This window comes from Prionailurus bengalensis, chromosome B3, assembly GCF_016509475.1.
Source record: "Prionailurus bengalensis isolate Pbe53 chromosome B3, Fcat_Pben_1.1_paternal_pri, whole genome shotgun sequence".
Lineage (NCBI taxonomy): Eukaryota > Metazoa > Chordata > Mammalia > Carnivora > Felidae > Prionailurus > Prionailurus bengalensis.
The window spans coordinates 18,096,470-18,118,343 of NC_057355.1; the positions used below are offsets into that span (position 1 = coordinate 18,096,470).

The 21,874-nt window shown below is 45.1% G+C and overlaps 1 long non-coding RNA gene across 1 annotated transcript; it reads right to left on the minus strand.

Moving 5' to 3' along the window:
* Positions 1-8,550: 8,550 nt before the first annotated feature.
* On the minus strand, positions 8,551-12,231 carry LOC122467800. The gene is made up of 2 exons (XR_006293073.1): positions 12,002-12,231; positions 8,551-11,864 (listed from the first exon to the last, which is right to left on the minus strand). It is a non-coding gene; the product is annotated as an uncharacterized LOC122467800 (long non-coding RNA).
* Positions 12,232-21,874: the final 9,643 nt, after the last annotated feature.

Genomic DNA, 21,874 nt, shown 5'->3' on the forward strand with positions numbered 1-21,874 from the left:
TGAGCCAAAACCAAGAGTTGGATGCTTAACCAACTGAGCCACCCAGGTGCCCCTTATCTTACCTGATTTGAGGCAACTGCAAATATATAAAAATGTCTATCTCTGCAAATATACATATATAGATATATCTGTTGATGGGCATAAAGTGAAAAAACACAAAATTTGTATGATACTACAAGTACAAAGGAAGGGGGAGGGAACAAACCTACACAGGAACAAAATTTTTGTATACTACTGAAATTAAGTTGGTATTAATCTAAACTAGATTGTTATACATTAAGATGTTAGCTATAATCCTCAGGGAAATCACTAAGAAAATAGCTAAAGAATATATAGCAAAAGATACAACAAGAGAGTTAAAATGGTACGCTAGAAAATAACACAATAGAAGACAATGAAGAAATGGAGGAATAGAGGAACAAAAAGACATAAGACATACAGAAAACAAATAGGAGAGTGGCATATTAAATCCTATTATCAGTAATTACATGAGATGTAAATGGATCAAGCACTCCAGTTAAAAAGCAGAGATGGCAGAATGGGTAAAAATCATGATCAATTATATGCTGCCTACAGGAGACATACTTCAGTCAATGACACAACTAGGTTGAAATTAAAAGGATAGAAAAGGATCTGTGCAAACTAAAAGCTGGAGTGGGTATATTAATATCAGACAAAATAGACTTTGAGGGGCGCCTGAGTGGGTCAGTTGGTTAAGCTTCTGACTCTTGATTTTGGCTCAGATCACCATCTCATGGCTCATGAGTTCAAGCCCTGTGTTGAGCTCTGTGCTGACAGCTCAGAGCCTGAAGCCTGCTTCAGATTCTGTGTCTCCCTCTCTCTCTGCCCCTCCCCTCTTGCACACGCTCTCTCTCTCTCTCTCTCTGTCACTCCCCCCTCTCTCTCTCTAAAAAGAACATTAAAAAAATTAAATCTCTAATTAAAAAAAATAGACTTTGAGGCAAAAATTGTTACTAGAGACCAATACAATTACATAATGATAAAGGATCAATCCATCAAGAAGTAATTATGCACATATGTATACCTAACAACAGAGCTTCAAATACATAAAGAACTGATAGAATTGAAGGGAGAAATGGACAATTCAATAATAACATTTGGAGACTTTAGTGCCTCACTTGCAGTAATAGAATAACTAGACAGAAAGTCAACAAATAGAAGGCTTCAACAATACTTTAAGCCAGGTAGACCTCACAGACATCCATAGAACATTATACTCAATAACAGCAAAATGCACATTATTTTAAAGTGCACATGGAACATTCCCTGGGGTAAATCATATGTTAGGTCATTAAACAAGTCTTAATATTTTTAATAGGATTATAAATCATACAAAGTATGTTCTCTGACCACAGTGGAATGTAATTAGAAATAAATAGCAGAAGGAAATTTGGGAAATTCACAAATACATGAATATTAAATAATACATTCCTAATGTAGCCGATGAATCAAAGAAGGAATTACAAAGGAAATTAGAAAATTCCTTAAAATTAATGAAAATGAAGACACAACATATCAAAATATATGGGATTCAGCTAAAGCAGTACTTAAAGTGTAATATATAGGTATAAATGTCTATGTTTACAAAATAAAGGTCTTAGATCAATTACCTAACCTGCAACCTCAAGGAACTAGAAAAAAAAACAAAACAAAAACTAAACCTAAAGGAAGCAGAACAAAGGAATAATACAGATTTTAGTCAAAATAAATGAAATAAAGAACAGGAAAAATAATAAATAAAATTGAAACCAAAACTTCAATATATGAGTGAATAAAAAGAACAAAAGTTGGTTCTTAGAAAAAAATCCACAAAACAGAAATGCCCTTAGCTACACCAGGAAAAAAATAAAGAAGACTCAAATTACTAAAATCAGGAATGAAATGTTACTGCCAATCTTTTAAAAATAAAAGAATTATAAGGGAATTTAGATGCCAACAAGTTAGAGAACTTAGATGAAATGAAGAAATTTGTAAAAAGACACAAACCCCCAAACTGACTCAAGAATAAAAAAAGATTAAATTTATCTAAAAAAGAGATCTAATTAGGAACCAAAAAGGATTGTACAAAGAAAAGTCTAAGAATGAATATATCTTCACTGGTGAATTCCATAAAATATTTGAAGGATAATTAACACCAATTTATTCATAAACTCTTGTAAGAAAATAATGTAATGCACTACATGGTTAGAATGAAGGACAAAGACAATATAATTATCTCAGTAGATGCAGAAAAAGTTTAATATTTGACAAATGCTTTAAAATTAAGATGTTTAACAAAGTAAAACTAGAAGGGAACTTCCTCAACCTGATCAATGACATCTATGAAAAACCTATAGCTAACATCATATTGGTGGCAAAATGTAAGTTTTCAGCCTAATATCAGGAACAAGACAAAGATGTCCCTCTTACCACCTCTATTCAAATTTGTATTAGAGGTTGTAGCCCAGGCAATAGGCAAGAAGAAGAAATATTAAGAAGGATTAAAACTATATTTTCAGATAACATGATCTTGTGTATAGAAAATCATAAGGAATACACACACACACACACACACACACACACACAATTAGAGCTAATAAAGTTTCAACAAGGTTGCAGGATACAGAATTAATATATGAAAGTTAGTTTTTATACATATGCAATGAATAATCCAAAAAGGGAATTAAATTATATTTACAACAGCATTAAAAAGAATAAAATACTTAAGAACAAATTAACAAAAGAAGCACAAGACTTACCCACTGAAAACTGCAAAACATCACTGAAAAAATTAAAAACCTGAATAAATGTAAAGAAATGCTATGCTCATGGATTGGGAGACCGCCATATTGTTAAGACTGCAATATTCCCCAAATTAATCTACAGATTCAGTGCAAATCCCTATCAAAATACCAGCTGCATTTGTTGCAGAAATGAACAGGCCGATCCTAAAATTCATATGGAAATGCAAGAGACCCAGAATAGCCAAAATAATATTGAAAAAAGGAACAAACTTGTAGGACACACACTTCCCAATTTCAAAACCTCCTACACAGCTACATTAATTAAGACTGTGTGATCCTGGCATAAAGATAGACATGTACATCAATGGAATAAAATTGAGAATCCAAATAAACTATTACATTTATGGTCAATTTATTTTTGACAAGAGTGCCAAGACAACGTAATGAGGGAATGAATAATCTTTTTAACAAATGGTGCTAGAACAACTGGATAACCACATGCAACAGAATTAAACTGGACCATTACTTCATACCACCTGCAAAAATTAGCTCAAAGGGATTAAAGACCTAAATGTAATAAGATAAAAAACTCTTAAGGGCACCTGGGTGGCTCAATCAGTTGAGTGTCCCACACTTGATTCCAGCTCAGGTCATGATCTCATGGTTAATGAGTTTGAGCCTCAGATTGGGCTCTGTGCTGACAGTCCACAGCCTGCCTGGGATTCTCTCTCTCTCTCTCTCTCTCTCTCCTTCCTCTGCCTGTGCTATCTCTCTCTCTCTCTCTCCCTCTCTCTCTCCCTCTCTCTTTCTCCCTCTCTCTCTCTCTTTCTCTCAAAATAAACTTAAAAAATCTCTTAGAAAAAAACATAAGTATAAATCTTCATGATGTTGGACAAATCAAATTTCTTAGATATGACACCAAAAGCACAAGCAAACAAAGAAAAAATAAACAAGTTATACTTCATCAAGATTAATAACTTTTGTTCCTCAAAGGACACTATCACAAAAGTGAAAAAAAAACCACAGAATGGGAATAATTATTTCCAACTGTATATCCAATAAGGGCCTACTATTCAGTATATATAAAGAAGTCTAACAACTCAACAATTAAAAGAAAAGAACTCCAAATAAAAATTAGGTACAGGATGAGGCACATCGGTAGCTCAGTCATTTGAGTGTCAGACTTCAGTGCAGGTCATGATCTCCTGGTTCATGAGTTTGAGCCCCACATCAAGCTCTCTGCTGTGTGGAGCCCATTTTGGAACCTCTGTCTCCCTCTTTCTGCCACTCCTCCCTGTGTGTGCACATGTTTGTGTGCACTCTCTCAAAAATAAATATTAAAAAAAATCTTTTTAATTAGGTAAAGGATTAGAATAACATTTCTCTAAAGAAAATATCTAAATGTCCAATAAGCACATGAAAGTATAGTCAACATCATTAGTCATTAGGGAAATGCAAATCAAAATCACAATGAGATACCACTTCACACCCACTAGGGTGGCTATAAACAAAAAGATGGACAATGGCAAGGGTTGCCAAGGACAAGGAATAACTGAAACCTAATTGTTGGTGGAGATTATGAACTGTACAATGATGACTCATCTGTTTTGGAAAACAGATTGGCAGTTCCTCAAAAGGTTAAACCTGAGTTACCCTATGAGCCAGAATGTGACACCTAAGTACCTAAGAAAATTCAAAATTTATGTCCACACACAAGTGTGTACACAAATGTTTATATTCATAACAGTCAAAAAGTAGAAAGAATTCAAATGCCCATCGATGAATGAATGGATGAATACAATATGGTGTATTCATATGATGAAATATTACCAGCCATGAGAAGGAATGAAGTACTCACACATGCTACAGCGTGAATAAACCTTGAAAACATGACAAAAAACAGACACAAAAGGCCACATATTGTATGCTTCCATCTATGTGAAATGTTCAGAATAAGCCAATTCATAGAAACAAAGTAGATTAAGGGTTGCCAGGGGCTAGGGGGAGAGGGTAATGGGGACTGACTGCTTATGGGTGTGTACTTTCTTTTTGGGGTGATGAAAATGATCTGGAGTTAGTGGTGACGATGTCACAACCTTGTGAATATACTAAAAACAACTGAATCTCACAGTTTCAGTGAGTTTGGGTGAATTTTATGTGAATAATATGAATTTTATGTGAATTATATCTCAATCTTAAAATCAAAGACGGTGATGCAAATTTACATATCTGTTAATGAACTAATTTTGGATAGACCAACAATCTTTCCAAAAGCCATGAATGGAGCTGCCCATCTCTATGGCTGTGAAATGGATGAAAACTCAGTGTTAACAACGTATCTAGTTTCAGAGTCTGTCCTCACTGGTTAACACCAGCATCAAGCCAATTCTGCAGTAGTTTAAAAATTCCACTTGGTGAGTTCTCCAACTCAATCCATTGATCAGTCACCATCCCAGTGTGGGCCTCTCAAACCAAAGCCCACTGAAAGTAAGACACCATGAAATTAATGTGTTTGAAAATAGAGGGGCGCCTGGATGTTTAAGTTGGTTAAGTGTCCAACTTCAGCTTAGGTCATGATCTCATGGTTTGTGAGTTTGAGCCCCACATTGGGCTCTGTGCTGACAGCTGAGAGCCTATAGCCTGCTTCAGATTCTGTGTCTCCCGCTCTCTCTGCCCCTCCCCCACTCATGCTCTGTCTCTCTCAAAAATAAACATTAAAGAAAATATTTTGTGGCACAAAAACAGATCAATGGAACAGAATAGAGAACCCAGAAATGGACCCACAAACATGTGGCCAACTAATCTTTGATGAAGCAGGAAAGAATATCCAATGGAATAAAGACAGTCTCCTCAGCAAATGGTTCTGGGGAAACTGGACAGCGACATGCAGAAAAATGAACCTGGACCACTTTCTTACACCATACACAAAAATAAACTCAAAATGGATGAAAGACCTAAATTTAAGACAGGAAGCCATCAAAATCCTTGAGGAGAAAGCAGGCAAAAACCTCTTTGACCTCGGCCGCAGCAACTTCTTACTCGACACGTCTCTGGAGGCAAGGGAAACAAAAGCAAAAATGAACCATTGGGACCTCATCAAAATAAAAAGCTTTTGCACAGCTTAGGAAACAATCAGGAAAACTAAAAGGCAACTAACGGAATGGGAGAAGATATTTGTAAATGACATATCAGATAAAGGGTTAGTATCCAAAATCCATAAAGAACTTACCAAACTCAACACCCAAAAAACAAATAATCCAGTGAAGAAATGAGCAGAAGATATGAATAGACACCTCTCCCAAGAAGACATCCAGATGGCCAACCAACACATGAAAAAATGCTCAACATCACTCACAATCAGGGAAAAACAAATCAAAACCACAATGAGATACCACCTCACACCTGTCAGAATGGCTCACATTAACAACTCAGGCAACAACAGATGTTGGCAAGGATGCAGAGAAAGAAGGTCTCTTTTGCACTGCTGGTGGGAATGCAAACTGGTGCAGTCACTCTGAAAAACAGTGTGGAGGTTCCTCAAAAAGTTAAAAATAGAACTACCCTATGTCCCAGCAATTGCACTACTAGGTATTTATCCAAGGGACACAGGTGTGCTGTTTTGAAGGGGCACATGCACCCCAATGTTTATAGCAGCACTATTGACAATAGCCAAAGTATGGAAAGAGCCCAAATATTCACTGATGGATGAATGGATAAAGAAGATGTGGTATATATATACAATGGAGTATTAGTAGTCAATCAACAAGAATGAAATCTTGCCATTTGCCACTATGTGGTTGGAACTGGAAGGTATTAAGCTAAGTGAAATTAGTCAGAAGAAGACAAATATCATATGACTTCACTCATATGAGGAATTTAAGATACAAAGCAGGTGAACATAAGGGAAGGGAAACAAAAATAATATAAAAACAGGGAGGGAGACAAAAGACTCAAGTATAGAGAACAAACTGAGAGTTACTGGAGGGGTTGTGGGAGGGGGGATGGGCTAAATGGGTAAGGGGCATTAAGGAATCCATTCCTGAAATCATTGTTGCACCATATGCTAATTTGGATGTAAATTAAGCAATAAAAGATTTTAAAAATAAATTAATTTAAAAAATTTCTTGAAAATACAATCAAGTGGAAAATTCTGTAAAGTACTAGGAAGCCAAATTTGCTTTTTTTTCTAGTTTGCAATCCCATGTCTTGGCACCATTTTTACCTGGAACAAAAATGTAAAGGGAGGTGTTCTTTACTACAGGTCCTATCTTTTAAGCATAATTATTAAATATTTGTGTTTATTTTATCAGGTATTCCAGAAACACATTAATCCAAAGCTGTTCAGAATTCTCTGAAACTGATAAAAGTCACTATTAGATATACTGGCCACATAACTACACCCTGTTTGAGGATAGTCAGCCTAATTTAGTAAACCAAAACTATGTCTAGATTTTAAATAAAATGTAGGGATTTTTAAATTGTATGTAAGAAACAGTAGTTATATCTGGCTCTATTCAGGTATATGCTCTTTATTTTTAGTTGATTGGACTGGTAAAGAATTTAAAGAGAAAAAAATGGAAAATCCAATTGTAATATTGTTAGTTTTATCTTCCTATTTGAAATAATACAGGTAAATTATTTTTTGAGCTATTACTACTGAGTTCTGTACATTGATTATATAATTAAATCATGCATAAAAGCAGTTATTAGACCATCCTAAAAGGAAAAACCTGTTCTTTTTAATTTACCTGTTCTTTTTAATTTAATTAATCTAAGACTTCCTGCAAGTATTCTCTATCCAGGTAATTTTTTCAAGGTTTCATAATTCATATGAAAGTAGCCTTTTTCTGATTACAAAAGCAGGGTGCCTGGGTGACTCAGTCAGTTAAGCATCCAACTCTTGATTTCGGCTCAGGTCATGATCTCATGGTTTCGTGAGTTCGAGCCCCGCATTGGGCTCTGTGCTGATGGTGCAGAGCCTGCATGAGATTCTCTCTCTCCCTCTCTCTTCCCGTCCTACCCCTCACACACTCTCTCTCTCTCAAAAATAAGTAAATAAACTTAAAAAAAAAAAGCAACACTGCAGGCTACAGGAAAGCAATGAAGAAAACCTTCCCATCCTAGTAACACCCTCCTCCCCCCTTCCTCCCCCCCCCCCGCCCCCACCAATCTTTGGATGAGTGTTTGTCTATCTTTTCACTCAGAATTTTCTATGAATCCTACACACACATGTGGATTTACCTGGATGGCATCTTAGTATACCTACTATTTTATATCCTGCTTTCTTCACATGATGTATTATAAAAATTCACATCAATAAGTACAGATATACGTAATCACTGCATAGAATTACATTTCTACCAATATTATGTAACATATATATTTAATATACTGCCAGACAAAAATATATTTTTGTTTCTAATGTAGTTGAAAATAAAAAATTTTCCCCCATTTCTTTAGGACCAACTCAGTTGGGAAAGCATGTAGGAGAGGGATGCTTCTTGAAGCCAGTAGAGTAGTGCATTACTAATTTCCTAAGCACACATCACCAGCTTCACTCTCTTCAACCAGAGCAATCTTGGGAAACTTCACCCTTTTATTTAATGTCAAATTCTCTGGGACTAGAGACCTGAACTAGGATGTAATTCAAAAGGTACTTTTATTTGTGTCACTGTCTCGGCTGCCACCACCAGTTGTAGTTTCCAGGAAAGAGTTTTCCCCCCAAACATTTCCATATATAGATACATTTGCTTTATATTTATATTTATGTTTATATTTAGAACAGCAATAAAAACATGACCTGGAATTTGATTAAGCTGTTGTTTAATATTAAATTGATAGCATTCACAGCCGATTCACCACCAAGATATTTAGAGTTAGCCTAATAATCTGGGGTCACTGCAAAAATAAGATCCGGGATCCAGCTTTAACAGAAGCAGCTCACAGACAGAGCCACATTCATGGCAAGGAGAAAATGGCATCGAAAAGACGAGGTAGCAGCAGGAGGGACGTGAGTCAGCTGCAGAGGCAAACCGCACCCTTTGGGGGAGTTTCCCGGCTCACGTCCAAGTAACAGGAATTCTGGAGACTTAGGAAGTGTGAAGAGCAAAGACATTAGACTAAGGAGAAAAGCAAGTGGGGCAGGGGGCGGGGGTGGGGGTGGGGGTGGGGGGAGAGATGATGGCAAATACCACTGTTCCGGAGGAAGGCATTTACTTAAAACAAAAGCGTGCATAATTTTAGCTGTACCCATGTTTCCTTCTCATCCTCTTTTGCTTTAACAATATGTACCCCGGTTGAGTGAAACAGAATGGAAATTTAAGGAAGGACGTTGAATTTGGTGCCTTGGGTATTCTCCCCTGCCTCTGGCCCACCGCGGTGGTGGTGCTGCTATGATTCCAAGGGCCCCGGTTTTGCTGGAGCCAGGTGCTCACCCCCTGAGGCTGAGCCGGCTTCTCGGCTGGGGGTGGGTGGCCTGGAGGAGGTCTTGCTGGCTCCGGCGGTGGCGGCTCCCCTGGAGCTCTTGGGTTCCGCGTTCAGGGTATTCAGGAAGCCTAGACAGAACACTAGGGAGCCCATCTCTGTTTACCCTGTAGGAGGCTAAGGGTGGGGTGGGGGATGTTGGAAGGTGAAGATAAGCCCTGAAGTTTTGCAGGTCGTTAAACAAGCCCTAATTGAATGAGATCCACGATTTCAGAAGAAATGGTGCATGATCCTTTCCAAAGAGCCTTTCCAAAAGAAGAAGCGTGCGGAAATTCTGAAACTCACTCTAAAGGCAAGCATGGAGGGATGCCCGGGGGGCTCCCTCAAGGGGCGACTGGCGACCTACTCTGATTTCAACCCAGGTCATGATCCTGGGATCGAGCCCTGTGTTGGCCTCTGCGCAGAGCGTGGAGCCCGCATGGGATTCTCTCTCCCCCTCCCTCCCACTGCCCCCTCTCCCTCTCCTTCTCTGTCTCTCAAATTAAAAAAATAATAATAAATTGGCCTTAAAAAAAAAAAGTCAAGCATGGAAATGTGACATGGAGGAACAAGATTATCTGATACCTACAAATATCAGAAAGAACAAGAAATGACTTGAGTTTTGCCTGTGCCTGTGACTACCTGAAGGAGCTGTCTTCACATGCCACCTTCCTTTGGGACAGTCCTGCCCAGTCCCCTATCTTTGCATGGATCTCACTGATGGATCTGAACTGGCAACCTCATTTCAGAGAATGTGGAAAATTCCTTAAATAGAATTCGTCACGCCCCACCCCACCTCACCCTTAGGTTTTCTCAGGGTTCTTCTCAGCCCCTTTGCCAAACTTGTAGGTGATGTGTGCAAATGTGGGTAATTTCTACTTCAGATCAGTTACTCTGTTTCTGTGAGATGATTCACATTATTTGTACATAAATATTTTAGTGAGTTGTAGTAGCCATCATCTGCAAAACTGCATTGTCCACATTATCAATTTTACAATCACCTCTACTCTACTTGTATTCAAGGAGCCTTCTAGAAGTATCTGAAAGTTTATTTTAGACCACTTCTACGTCATGTCTTTCACTAGCATCTAAAAGAGCCAATCTCGCTCGAGCCTTCATCTGAAAACGTGCCATCTGGCACCTTATCACCCTAAGTTGCTGAGACACTGCACACTTTTTAGTTTTAGTTAAGTGGCTCCTTTCTTTTTTAACCAGCATCTTCCTCATACTAACACTTTTTAATGGTATTTTTACTATTCGAAGTAACATACAAAGCATTCACCTCTAAGTGACATCCTGGTTCCTCTTGATAAAAGGAAAAAAAAATCCAAATGGGACTGAAATCTAGAAAGGGAGCTCACCCAGACCAGCACTCAGAGGGAATTGGGGGGGGGGGGGGGAATTCAATGTCCACCAAGTTTGTAAAGCATTAAAAATAATTCTCCTCCCAACCCCACCCTGTCTTGTACTTAGGAAGAAAGAATGCAGGGTATAAATAATGAATGAATAGAATAAATAGATATGACGGGGATGATGTGTGTAAAAACAACTGGTCATACTTTTAGACTTGTGAAGTCAATTCTTTAGCTATGTTTTGCCCTATATAGAGGCTTAAGAATATTCAGATGTGTATCTGTTACACGAAATAATCACTTCAGTTCTAAAAATACTCTCCTGCTACTAACTCAATTAAAAAAAAGTGCAGCAGGAAAGCTTAATTAAGCTTTCTAGGTTGTTAAAACTCTGCTTCCAGAAAAAAACTATACTATTCTTAGAGTCCCCCAGTCCAATTGCAAAGAACAACTAATGTGTTATCAGTCCAGAAATGGTTCCTTTCTTGTGCTTAGCACTGAGATCATTGCATGGGATTTTAATTGAGTAAACCCAGACTGTGCTGGGCAGCTGAAGAGAACTTTGTTCTACGAGTAACATCAGCCTCAGGAGAGCAGAATTGACAAGACGCCAAATTCCTTCAAGAAATTTGGGACTAGTTGAAACCACCCTACCCCACCTTGCTTTGATGATGGCAATTGATGATAAGTTTTAATTTTTCAGCACCTGGTGTTAACAGCAGTGTGCCCAGATCCAAAACAACAACAAAGAAAGAACTAAAACATCATTTACAGATTGGCAACATGTCCCAGAACCCACAGAGGGAGCAGAGAGTAGCAGGGTGAGGAGAGAAACCTGATTCCCTCTCCAAACATCATAAATGAGAAAATCCAACCTGCCGAAAGGCCACACAAAACAGTCAAGAAACGTGTTGTTTGGGGGTCTGGGAAAGGAACCCATAGGCAGGGCTGGGAATGGCTTTAAGTAGATTCAAAGGCTGAGCCCTCGGGAGACACAGTCTGGGGACAACACGTGCCCCTCAGACGCAGGACTTGACTAAGACGCTAATAACCCACCCTGGGTTTCAGGCCAGGTGCCAAGTGGTGCGGGGCACAACCTGGTGTGGGGATCTGCACGGGACCAAGTGTCCAAGATGAGCAGCCCGAAGATCAGAAGAAAACCAAGGCTCTCCAAGGAAAACGATGAGGTATAGCTAAGGTTTCTCCGTCACAGGACACACTTCAAAGTGGCAGCTGCGGTGCTAGGCTCTGGGGATTCAAAAGTGAACAGTCCAGGGCTGGGGCCTGCCTCCAGGGAGCGGATGTTCTAGTAAAAGAAAATAGACAGTAAACAAAAATATACCCAAATGGATAGTAACAAAGCATGGCAAGTGTTAGGAAGGCAAACAGAAGGTACTAGGAACTTCACCCTTGATCTCTGGCCGGACAGGCTCCTCCTCCTACCTGTCTCTGTCTTTGGCTCCTCCTTCTCCTTCCACTCACTAAGTTAACACAGGCCCCAAGGTGTTGGACTAAGGGTCTGCTCAGCATTCTTGTCCCGACCACTCTGCATCCACCACTGCCAAGAGCTTCCACCTTCGCCTTAAAAAAAACTGCCTTCTCAATTTCATCCCGGCCTGATCATGTTCCCGAGGCCTGACCTGACCACGCCCCCAGGCCCAGCTGACCACGCCTCCGAGGCAGGCCAGACCACGCCCCCAGGCCTAGCCTGACCAGGCCTCCAGGGCTGGCCTGCCTCCTCGGCCCCAAGAAAACTCCAGGGCTCATTAAAACAAGGTTGTGGTGATGGCAGCAGTAATAACCGCTGAATTCTGCACTGAAAATGCGTGAGTTTTATGGTATGTAAATTATACTTCAGTGAAGCTTTAGGAAACAAAGGGAAAAGTCCAACAGCACCCAGCCCTGGCCCCCATTCCAAACTTCCATATGCATGCCCTTGTCACCAGGGAGCCACGTCTGGCCTCAGACATGAATCACCCTTGACTCCTCCCTCTGAGTAACTCCCCAAGTCTAGCAAGTTGCCAGTCAGCCAACTCTCACCCACCAGTATTTCTCAAATCCAGGTCAGCCCCCATCACCACCCTTGCTGAGCCCCCACCATGACTCCACAGTGCCCTTCTAGGGCTCTCCAGTCGGTGGTTGGTAGCATGGGCACGGCCACCTAGGAGCACCTGCCCCTTTGGAAGCGTGCTTTGGGTTGTCGTATGGATCTAAGGCACTGGGCATCTGTGGGTGGGGAAGGGAGGCCAGAGAGCTTCACACATCAAACGGTCCCCCTGTCCTCCAGGACTTTAGAATGTCCTAGCCACTCTCTTCCATACAGGGAAATCCGGCCTGCTGTTACTTATCCTGATACTAAGTCATTCTTGTACCGACTTGTTCCGCTCTTTGTTTTCCTGCATTTGTTACGCAGAATGCCTTCTTCTATTTTCTCGAATGCAAAATTACTCATTCTATCTAGATGTGAGCAGCTGATTCGCTCACCGTGTCTTTACAGTGAAGGAGCAGGGCAGTCCGCAAACGCTCACGCTGTCCTGCTTGGATGTGGCACCAGCAGGGACCTGCCCCCCCTCGCCCCCCCTACTTCTTCCAACAAGAGGGGCTGCCCCCGGGCTCAGCCTCCCTGGGGACAGGTGGTTTTCTGCACCTTTCCTGGGCCCAGGGTCTCCAGTTGCTAAGCAGCTGGCGCTCCCAGCCGACTGCTACAAACAGCTGGCACTTACAAACCAGACTTCCTGGCACCAAGCGGCCTGGGTATTCCCCTATAACAAGGCCCACGTGGGCCCTATAAAAAGGGAGAGTAATAGAAGTAGGGAGCCTCCACCAGAACACCCGCCTGCCAGGCCCCGCCCTGCTCTCTGGGGAATGCAGGAGGATAGGGTCATTCTTCCCCTCTAGCTTGCTGACCCCGGCTGGTATGGCCTGTTCCTTAAGCAAGCTGGTGACAGTAACCGTGTGAAGCCCCACCAGAGCCCTGGGACCCGTGCTGCTATTCTTTGCTCTCTGGGTCAGATGGCTTTGGACTTACTCACACCCCCTCTTCAGGGCAAGCGGCCCTGCTCACCACCGCTGGTCAGCAGTGACCTCTCCCTTCCCTGACTCATAACATTTTATCCATAGCTCTCTAATGCTATAGATCACTTCCTTCTTTCCATTCCTCCCACAGCAGTGCTTCCCACACAGGGTCCTATCGTGGCCAAAATATTTACTGAACATTTGTGATGGTCAAGATACTATTCTAGCTCCCGCAGAGACTCGTACACAGGGGACGTGGTCCATACCTTTGAGAAGTTCGTAATATACTCACTTATAGCCTTTGCAGTGAAAGGACATCAGTAGAAAAGGGAGACAGAGAGAGGAAGGAGGCAGCATTTACAATCAGATAAGGATAAATGTCACTCTGTTCAAATCCACTGTGTATTCCCGGCCAGGACATCGTGACATGGTGACTAAGCTAGGGAGTCCAGGTGCTGGCCATAGCAGTCCTCCCCAGGAAGGTCCCCCTCAAGCTCAGCAAGGACAAGGTCCTGTCCTATGGGCCTCGTGAAGTCCCCTCAATACTGCCCTGTGCTGTTGGATTGGAGAAAGCAATTTACTTGGGGAGGAAGAGAGTCCTCCATGAGAATCTCTGGGGTCCTTGCATCCTTTTTTCTAAGACAGAGATGGGGGGTAGGGAGTGTGGCTTTTGGCCATGACAGAGGGAAGCCCAGTTGCCACTCCTCTGGGGGACCCTAATGGTCTGGGTTGGTTGCAAAGGCCAAATAGTGTCTTCTAAAGTGAACAAATGAATGGAGGAAATGAATGAGAAAGTAAGTCCCCTGAAATAAAATGGTATCTGCCATGCCCACGCGTGGGCTTGGGCTTCTAGATCACCACGCGCTCATTGTCCCACAGCATTGCTCCCCCACAAAGTAAGAAGATGGGCCAGCCCCAGGAGATGGGGGAGGGTCCCCAAGAAACTTCTTCTCTGTTCTTTGGCAAACAGTGCCATTTCCAGCCGAGGCACACTGGGCACCTGGGCAGGCTGTGGCTGGAGGAATTGGTCATGGCGTGGTCAAGGGACAAAGGGCACCTGTGTTCATTACTGGGAAGTGAGAGAATATAGACATGATATCGTCAGACTGAGCAACATGCAGCTCCCGATGCAATGACTTGTAAGTGATTCTCGTAGATGTAAAATGGTGGCATCAACACCTTCTGTCTCAGAAAAATAACTCTTGCACCAAAAAATGCTTCAGCCACAAAACTTTTGCTTTGTTCTGAGGCGGTTAGTGGGCCTTACAGGGCCAGAGGTTTGTGACAAGAATTTTCATCCTTGCTCTGAAAGCAATGGCGACTTTCCAGGTGCGCTGAACAGCCCTCTCAGGTCTCCCCAGGCTCCCCGCCAGCTACCGCTCTGTCTTGGATGTGCCAGGGTTAGCGTCTTAAAAATAAAGACTCCTTCCAAATGAAAGCTAGGGCAGACTCGGTGATATTTCTGCAGACAAGAAAGAGGAAAAGAGCAGATTCTCTAAATTAAAAAAAAAAAAAAAAGAAAAAGAGTCCTGATGTTTACCCAGACCCAAGCTAGGTAACTGGATGGTTCCTTCCAGAGGCTCACTTGTCCTTCTTAACCCCCACCCCCACCCCAGCCTCAAACTGGGTATGTCCCCACCTTCATCCAGCACGGTGCTGCGTGTTGATCTGAGGAAGCTTTCAGCCCATCCAGGTGGACACACACACAGTCAGAAGCACCGGGATTGGGTGGGCGGGGGGGGGCACAGACCCAGCACCTTCTTCCTTCTCATCCAGTCAAGCAATGCTGTCTGGGGCCTACCCATCCTGCCCCACGTCACACACCTCTCAGCTTAAGCACTAGCCAGTCAATGGGTCCGTATGGAAGTCCAGCCTGTGCACATACCCTGCCTGGCTGGAACCTCGGGCGGCATGAGGGATGATGGCAGGCAGCTAGAGAGCAGGATGTGTGGGGCCGCTGGCCAAGGAGGGCTCAGAGACACCCTTTGACATCTGTCTGCCAAGACCCCACCTGGTTCCTATGGGCCCAAAAGATTCATTTCAGGCACACAGGGCTCAGAGTGCCTTGGAAACCTGCTCTTATTTTTTGTTGTTGTTGTTTTTAATTTTTTTAATGTTTACTTGCTTTTGAGACAGAGAGAGACAGAGTGTGAGTGGGGGAGGGGCAGAGAGAGAGAGGGAGACACAGAATCTGAAGCAGGTTCAAGGCTGTGAGCTGTCAGCACAGAACCGACGTGGGGCTCAAACTCACGAACCACGAGATCATGACCTAAGCCGAAGTCAGATGCTTAACCAACTGAGCCCCCCAGGTGCCCCTGGAAACCTGCTCCTATTAAGTAACAACTCTTTGATCATTCTGTTTTTCTCAATAATCCTTCAACAGAGTCTCAGGTCAGACTGAGAGGCCTGTGGGTAGATGCGAAGCCCTCCTGAAGCCCATGTGCGTGGCCTGTGATACGGGCACAAGTTTGCCTCCACTCAGTTCACACTCCCACGGAACCCAGGGCCGCCTTCCCTCTCCTCATGCTTCATACGTTGGAGACACTTGGCCTGACACACTTCTCCTGCTGACATGAATTACTTGGACGCCTTCAAACCCCAAACAAGGTCACACAGCAAACCACATCTCCCTGTGCAGCCAGGCCTCCACTCCCGCCAACCCCAGGAACGACTTTGAAAGAATAAAATATTAGTGGCGGTATCAATGCTGCGCCCTCCCAAGACTCTGGCCCCTTCAACAGAGGCAGCCTGTCTTGTGAACGCGGTCTGGAGTTTCTCTGCTTCTTTGTCATGTGTTTACAGACAGAAAAGTGCCGCGCGCGATATGGTGTAGTTTTGTGGGCACTATGGGGATAATGTCACTTCTTCAACCTTTTTTCTTCACTTACTTTGCTCTGCTGAGACGGAGCCCATCAATCCTTTTCGTATGGGGTTCTCCTGAGCTCCTGGCCACCACCCGCACCCCCAGAAAGGACCTGCATTTGCTGACTCTGAGGCTGTGAGTCTGGCCAAGGAGCTCCGTGGCTCCTTCCACACCACAACATGATCATTGCAGTGATAATGTCACTTAAAGAAATGAAAAGCAAGTTGTGTTGGCCCAGTTTTACGTTGAGGGGGGTTCTGCGTGCCGCTTGAGGGTTGCAAAAGACCCTCAGGGCCAGGGGACACCTAAATGACAGTTTCCAGATCTGGTGACAGCCCTGGCACCCTGAAGAGCATGTAATCCTGGCAAGGAGCAGAGGGAGCTCCGGAGCCCAGGCCAGGCTGGGGCCTGATGCTTTACCTGCTTCACCTGCCTCCCCAGCCACTGCCTTGTTTAGACACACCTTTAATCTGTACCTGTCAAAAGCATCACCAAGAGCACTGGTCTGGCAGGCAGCAGGGGTTCCTTCCCATCAACCCCCTGATACTCAGGGCCCCACTGAACAGGGAATCCTTCTAGAAGGGCTCTATGTGTGGTAAACTCCCCTCCAAGCAGGGGGATATCGGCAGGGGGTCCTCAGTGCCTGCCCTAGGGTTCTGTGAGACGCACCCAATGCCATTCTCTGGCTCTCTGTTTCTCTCTCTCTTTCTCTGTCAGGATGCAAGCCAGGACACAAGCCAGCCTACTTGCTGAGACTCTGAAGCAAAGAACCAGTCTGAGCTGAAGAGTTTGATTTTCTGGGGCTTGCCTCCTTTTTGACCAGTTTCCTCTCTTTTTAGACTGGGGGTCTATTTACTCCTTGCGTCTGTCCTTCCCCTAACCCGTCCCCAGGCCTGTCCCAAGCATCCCTGCCCTAGCGCTCAGACCGATTGGCCCTAGGGTTAGCTCATCATCTTGGGCACCGTGATTGATTGAGGGATTGAGGCCTAAGCCAATCAGTGCACAGCATTACCCTGAGCCCCAGAACTTGTTCTCAAATGGTTGGGTGGGGGTATGTGACCCAGATGGAGAGAGTGAGATGTGAAAACAGTTCCTCCCTCTTAACAGCAAGTAGGGAAAGAAATGTCTTTCCTTTCTCTGGATATCAGGGCATGTGGCTACGAGGCATGGGACTGCCACCACCATTTTGCCACCGTGAAGTAAGCCAGACTGAGGATGAGGCTCATACAGTTAGGGAAGGAAAGCAGAGAGAATCACAGATGGGGCCAGAGTCCTCGGATCAAGCCAGCCCTGAAGCCCACCTAACACTAGCATCTCCTTATGTGAGAACAGATTTTCCTGTGGTTTGGTATCTTCATGGAGGTAGTTTCCTTTGCATGTAGGTAAGCAAAGTCTGGGGGCCTCCTCCGGGCACCCCCACCCCTGATACACCTACACACATAAATTCACTTTCTGGAAAACTTACCTTCTCTGAGACTAGTCCAGGTGACTCAGGAGTCACTGTTGTACATTGATGCCGTGGACTGATAAGCTCGAATAAACAGTTGCATCAAAGTTATCTTTGGCCTTGGCTTTGCCCATCCTGGATCTCTTTCCCAATGCTCCTCTCTGGTCCCTGTGAAGACCCTCAGCAGAAGGACTGGAGGCTGGTCTTGGTGGTATCCAAGTGAGCTCTCTGCTCCTAGGGAGGGAGCCCAGATTCGCCACTTGACAATGGCAGGCTGTGTCTCTCTTTAGAGAGGCTGGAGAGCAGGTCAAGTGTGCCAGGCTACCTTGATTCAAATCCTAGCTCTGACTCTTGTTAGCTATTTGCCCTCGGACAAATAACTGTGTCTCTGTGCCTCAGTTTCCTCACCTATAAAATGGGAGTCATTCTGGCCACAGAATCAAATGAGTTAACTTTTTGTAAGAAATGTAGAACAATGCTAGAAACATAGTAAGCAGGCAATCACATTTAGTGCTTACTACTTGTAGGAATGGAAGCTCAGTTGAGTGGGTTTCTTATTTTATATATATTTTTTGTGATACTAGTTTGCTTTCCTCCCTGGGGAGAAGTGTCTGAAGGACCCAGGCAGTGCACATCTGACGTCTCCTGCCTGTACTTGGAGGTATGAGGCTTCCAGAATTCCTAGACTTGTCAAGATTCTCATGCTCACGAAGCACAGACATGAAGGGTATGGCAGGTTGGGGGCCAATGACTCACTGCACCCAGGACACACCAATGACAGAGAGCTGGGGACCCCTGCTCTTCCTGAAGCAGAGGTCCCCAGATGACTGCGATCAAATTCCCTGCAGCCCAGCATGCATGGAGCCCAGCATGCCTGGAGCCCAAGGTAAACTGATCAATACAAACTAAAGAAATGAAGATCCCTTCCACCCAGCACCTGTGAACAAATCACGCCATCAACAATCATGGCGGCCTTGAATGGCCTGAGTGCCTGGGTTTGTTCTGTGTTCCGAATCCCCTCTGGAGATACACCTTGTGTGGAGTCTCAGCTCATTCCAGCACAAAGGTGAGGAGAATTAGTCCTGGAGAGGAGACCTACAGAGGCACACTGGGGAAGGCAAGTGGGGACATCGCACAGGGAAAGGTAACAAGGAGTCGCCACCGGAGGGAACTGGCTTGTCTGCGGCAGTCTGATGTGTCTCCACATACTGCATCGCCTCGCGCCCAAGCATCCTCTCAGAGAAGGCCCAGGAAGGCTGCCTGGCCCTCTCCTCCTCACCCCACCTGTGCCCCTCCCGCCTCCCCAGCCACGAGGCCAGGCCAGCCCAGGCGGCTCTAATTGCAAACAGGCGCCAGTCACACGTCAGCCAGAGCAGACCCGCGGGCCTCAGCCCACCAGTACGAGGCTCCCAGGAAGCTACCGCCATTCAGGGCTGAGTGTCCTTTGGCATTTTGCTTGCTCTGGACTCCAGGGGCCTCATGGCAATGCTGTCATGGCTGCTCTGCTCCAGGCCATGGAAGTCCTCAGGGGCCTGGCCATTGGCTCTAATATCAGAACTGGCTGGATCTTGGGGCCTCTTTGATTGGCCTTCCCTCTCCTGTCAGCGGGCAGCCCTTGCCCTCCCTGACGCACTTCCCAGACAGTCTGTCAGCCTTCAGTCCCCTTGTACGGCCCTCCCTCTTTGACCCAGAGGCAATCACGTGACTTTGCTTTGGCCAAGGGGCTATTAGCAAGTGTGATGCAAGTAGGGCCTTGGAAAGTGCTGGCAAATGGGGCTTGCTCATTCCGCTTCTCTGCCACGGCCATTAGAATATGCCTAACTGGCCTGCTTATTGCCAAGACACGTGGACAGAACTAGTGTCCCCAGTTGCTCCAGCTGAGCTCCCCGCCCTCCATCCAAGACCAGTCAACAGCCAGTGGATCTCCAGACACATGACAGTCCAGAGCCTAAGTCACCAGCCTGAAGACTTTTGAGGTAAATAAATGCTCCATGCCGCTGAGTTTTGGGGTGATCTGTCACAGAGCATAATTGCAGAATAGCAAGTGATATCGCCAGCCAGGTGGGGCACCTGTCAGTGCCATGAGGGGGACTAACCTTACCAGAGAGAAGCTAGAGGCTAGAGACAGCCAGTGTGGGGGGCCAGGAAGCAGGTGGCGCTTCAAATAAGGGTCTCCAGGGGCGCCTGGGTGACACAGTCGGTTAAGCGTCCGACTTCAGCCAGGTCACGATCTCGCGGTCGGTGAGTTCGAGCCCCGCGTCAGGCTCTGGGCTGATGGCTCAGAGCCTGGAGCCTGTTTCCGATTCTGTGTCTCCCTCTCTCTCTGCCCCTCCCCCGTTCATGTTCTGTCTCTCTCTGTCCCAAAAAATAAATAAACGTTGAAAAAAAAAATTAAAAAAAAAAAACAAATAAGGGTCTCCAGGCACCGCCCAGGGCCGATCCTCACCAGCAGTCATTCCTGAGGTGCACAGAAAGTGGCAAAAAATGAGGAGGCAAAGGCACAAACACCGGCAGCTTTGCTGGTCACCAACGGCGGTGCTTGGTCTAGGGACCACGGACCTTCAGAGATGGTTCAGATCCAGGCCCTGATGCTGGAGCTCGGCTCCCTGAGGTTCTGGGTTCACCATGAGAGTTCACTAGACAGTGTCCACTCCCTTTCCTTCCCTCCTCTGTCCCCACAGACGGTGACCCTGCTCCCTTGCTGCCCTCCACCTCCATGGCTGAGCCACGGGGCTTACAGCTCAGGGAAGGAATAGCCTAGAACCTCAAGGTCTTTGTTTCAGAGCTGCCAGCCCTTCAGGCTGAAGGGAGCTGCCTCGCCCAAGGGCACAGCCCTTTCCAAGAGCGGACCATATCTAGTGACCGATATAAGCCTCGGTTCCCTCACCCCAACCTGGGACAACCCCAGCACCCAACCACCTGAAGACTATGTCACAGCTCACCTCCTCCCTCTGCCCCGTCCTGCTCAGTCACCTTCCCTTCCTTCCACCGGGACGACCCCCAGAAGATACCCTGACAACCTTCCTGTAGGCCAGTCTCCACCTCACAGGCAGCTTCCCTGGGAATCCAACTGCAGGAGGTTTCTGGTGGCAGGAGGGACTCAGTGTCTGTTTTCGTCACCCTTTTAGTCCCCGCAGAGTTAGGGAGGAGCCTGCAATCTCACATCTTCCCAGGAAGGTCTCAGGACAGCACCTGTAGGGAATGAGGCGGACCAAACCTGCAGTATAGGGAGATGGACACTGATGGGGCCACAGGAGAAGAGACCTGAGGTCACCAGGGCTCAGCACGGTTTGCCGGCAGAATCCCAGCTTCGGGACAGACCCACCTCACTTCAGCTGTCACCCTCCCAGGGGTGAGACATTTGTCTTTGCTAACACAGGAAATAAATAATCTATCTAATCTTTGCCCACCCGAGGGGAGTGTATGTCAGCTGCCCTGATACCATAATAGGACTGATGTAAGGGCTATCACATCAGAGAAAGTAGGTCTGGAATGGAAGGTGCTGTAGACGGAATGTTTTCGTCCCCCATAATTCAGATGTATGTAATCCTAACTGCCGATGTGACAGTGTTAGGAGGTGTGACCTTTGGCAGGTGATTAGTTTCATGAGGGTAGAGCCCTCATGATGGGATTAGTGCTCTCACGGAAGAGGCCAGACAGAGCTCCCTCTTCTCTTCCAACATGTGAGGTCACAGGGACAGCCGTCTGGGAACCAAGAACCAAAACAGCTGGCACCTTGATCTTGGACTTCCTGCCTCTAGAACTGGGACAAATAAGTGTCTGCTGTTTCTAAGGCACCCAGTCTGTGGTATTTTGTGATAGCCTCGCTTCCCAAAGAGACTAAGAGGGTAGGAAGGGGACCCTGGGGAAGTTCTCTGAGGTCCTTGGCGGCTTGCCTGTGCCTAGGGAGCCACAAGTTCAGATGCTGAGCTTCAGAGACCTACTCTGTAGTAGAAGAGACAAGTTTTAGACACACCAACTCTAATTCCAT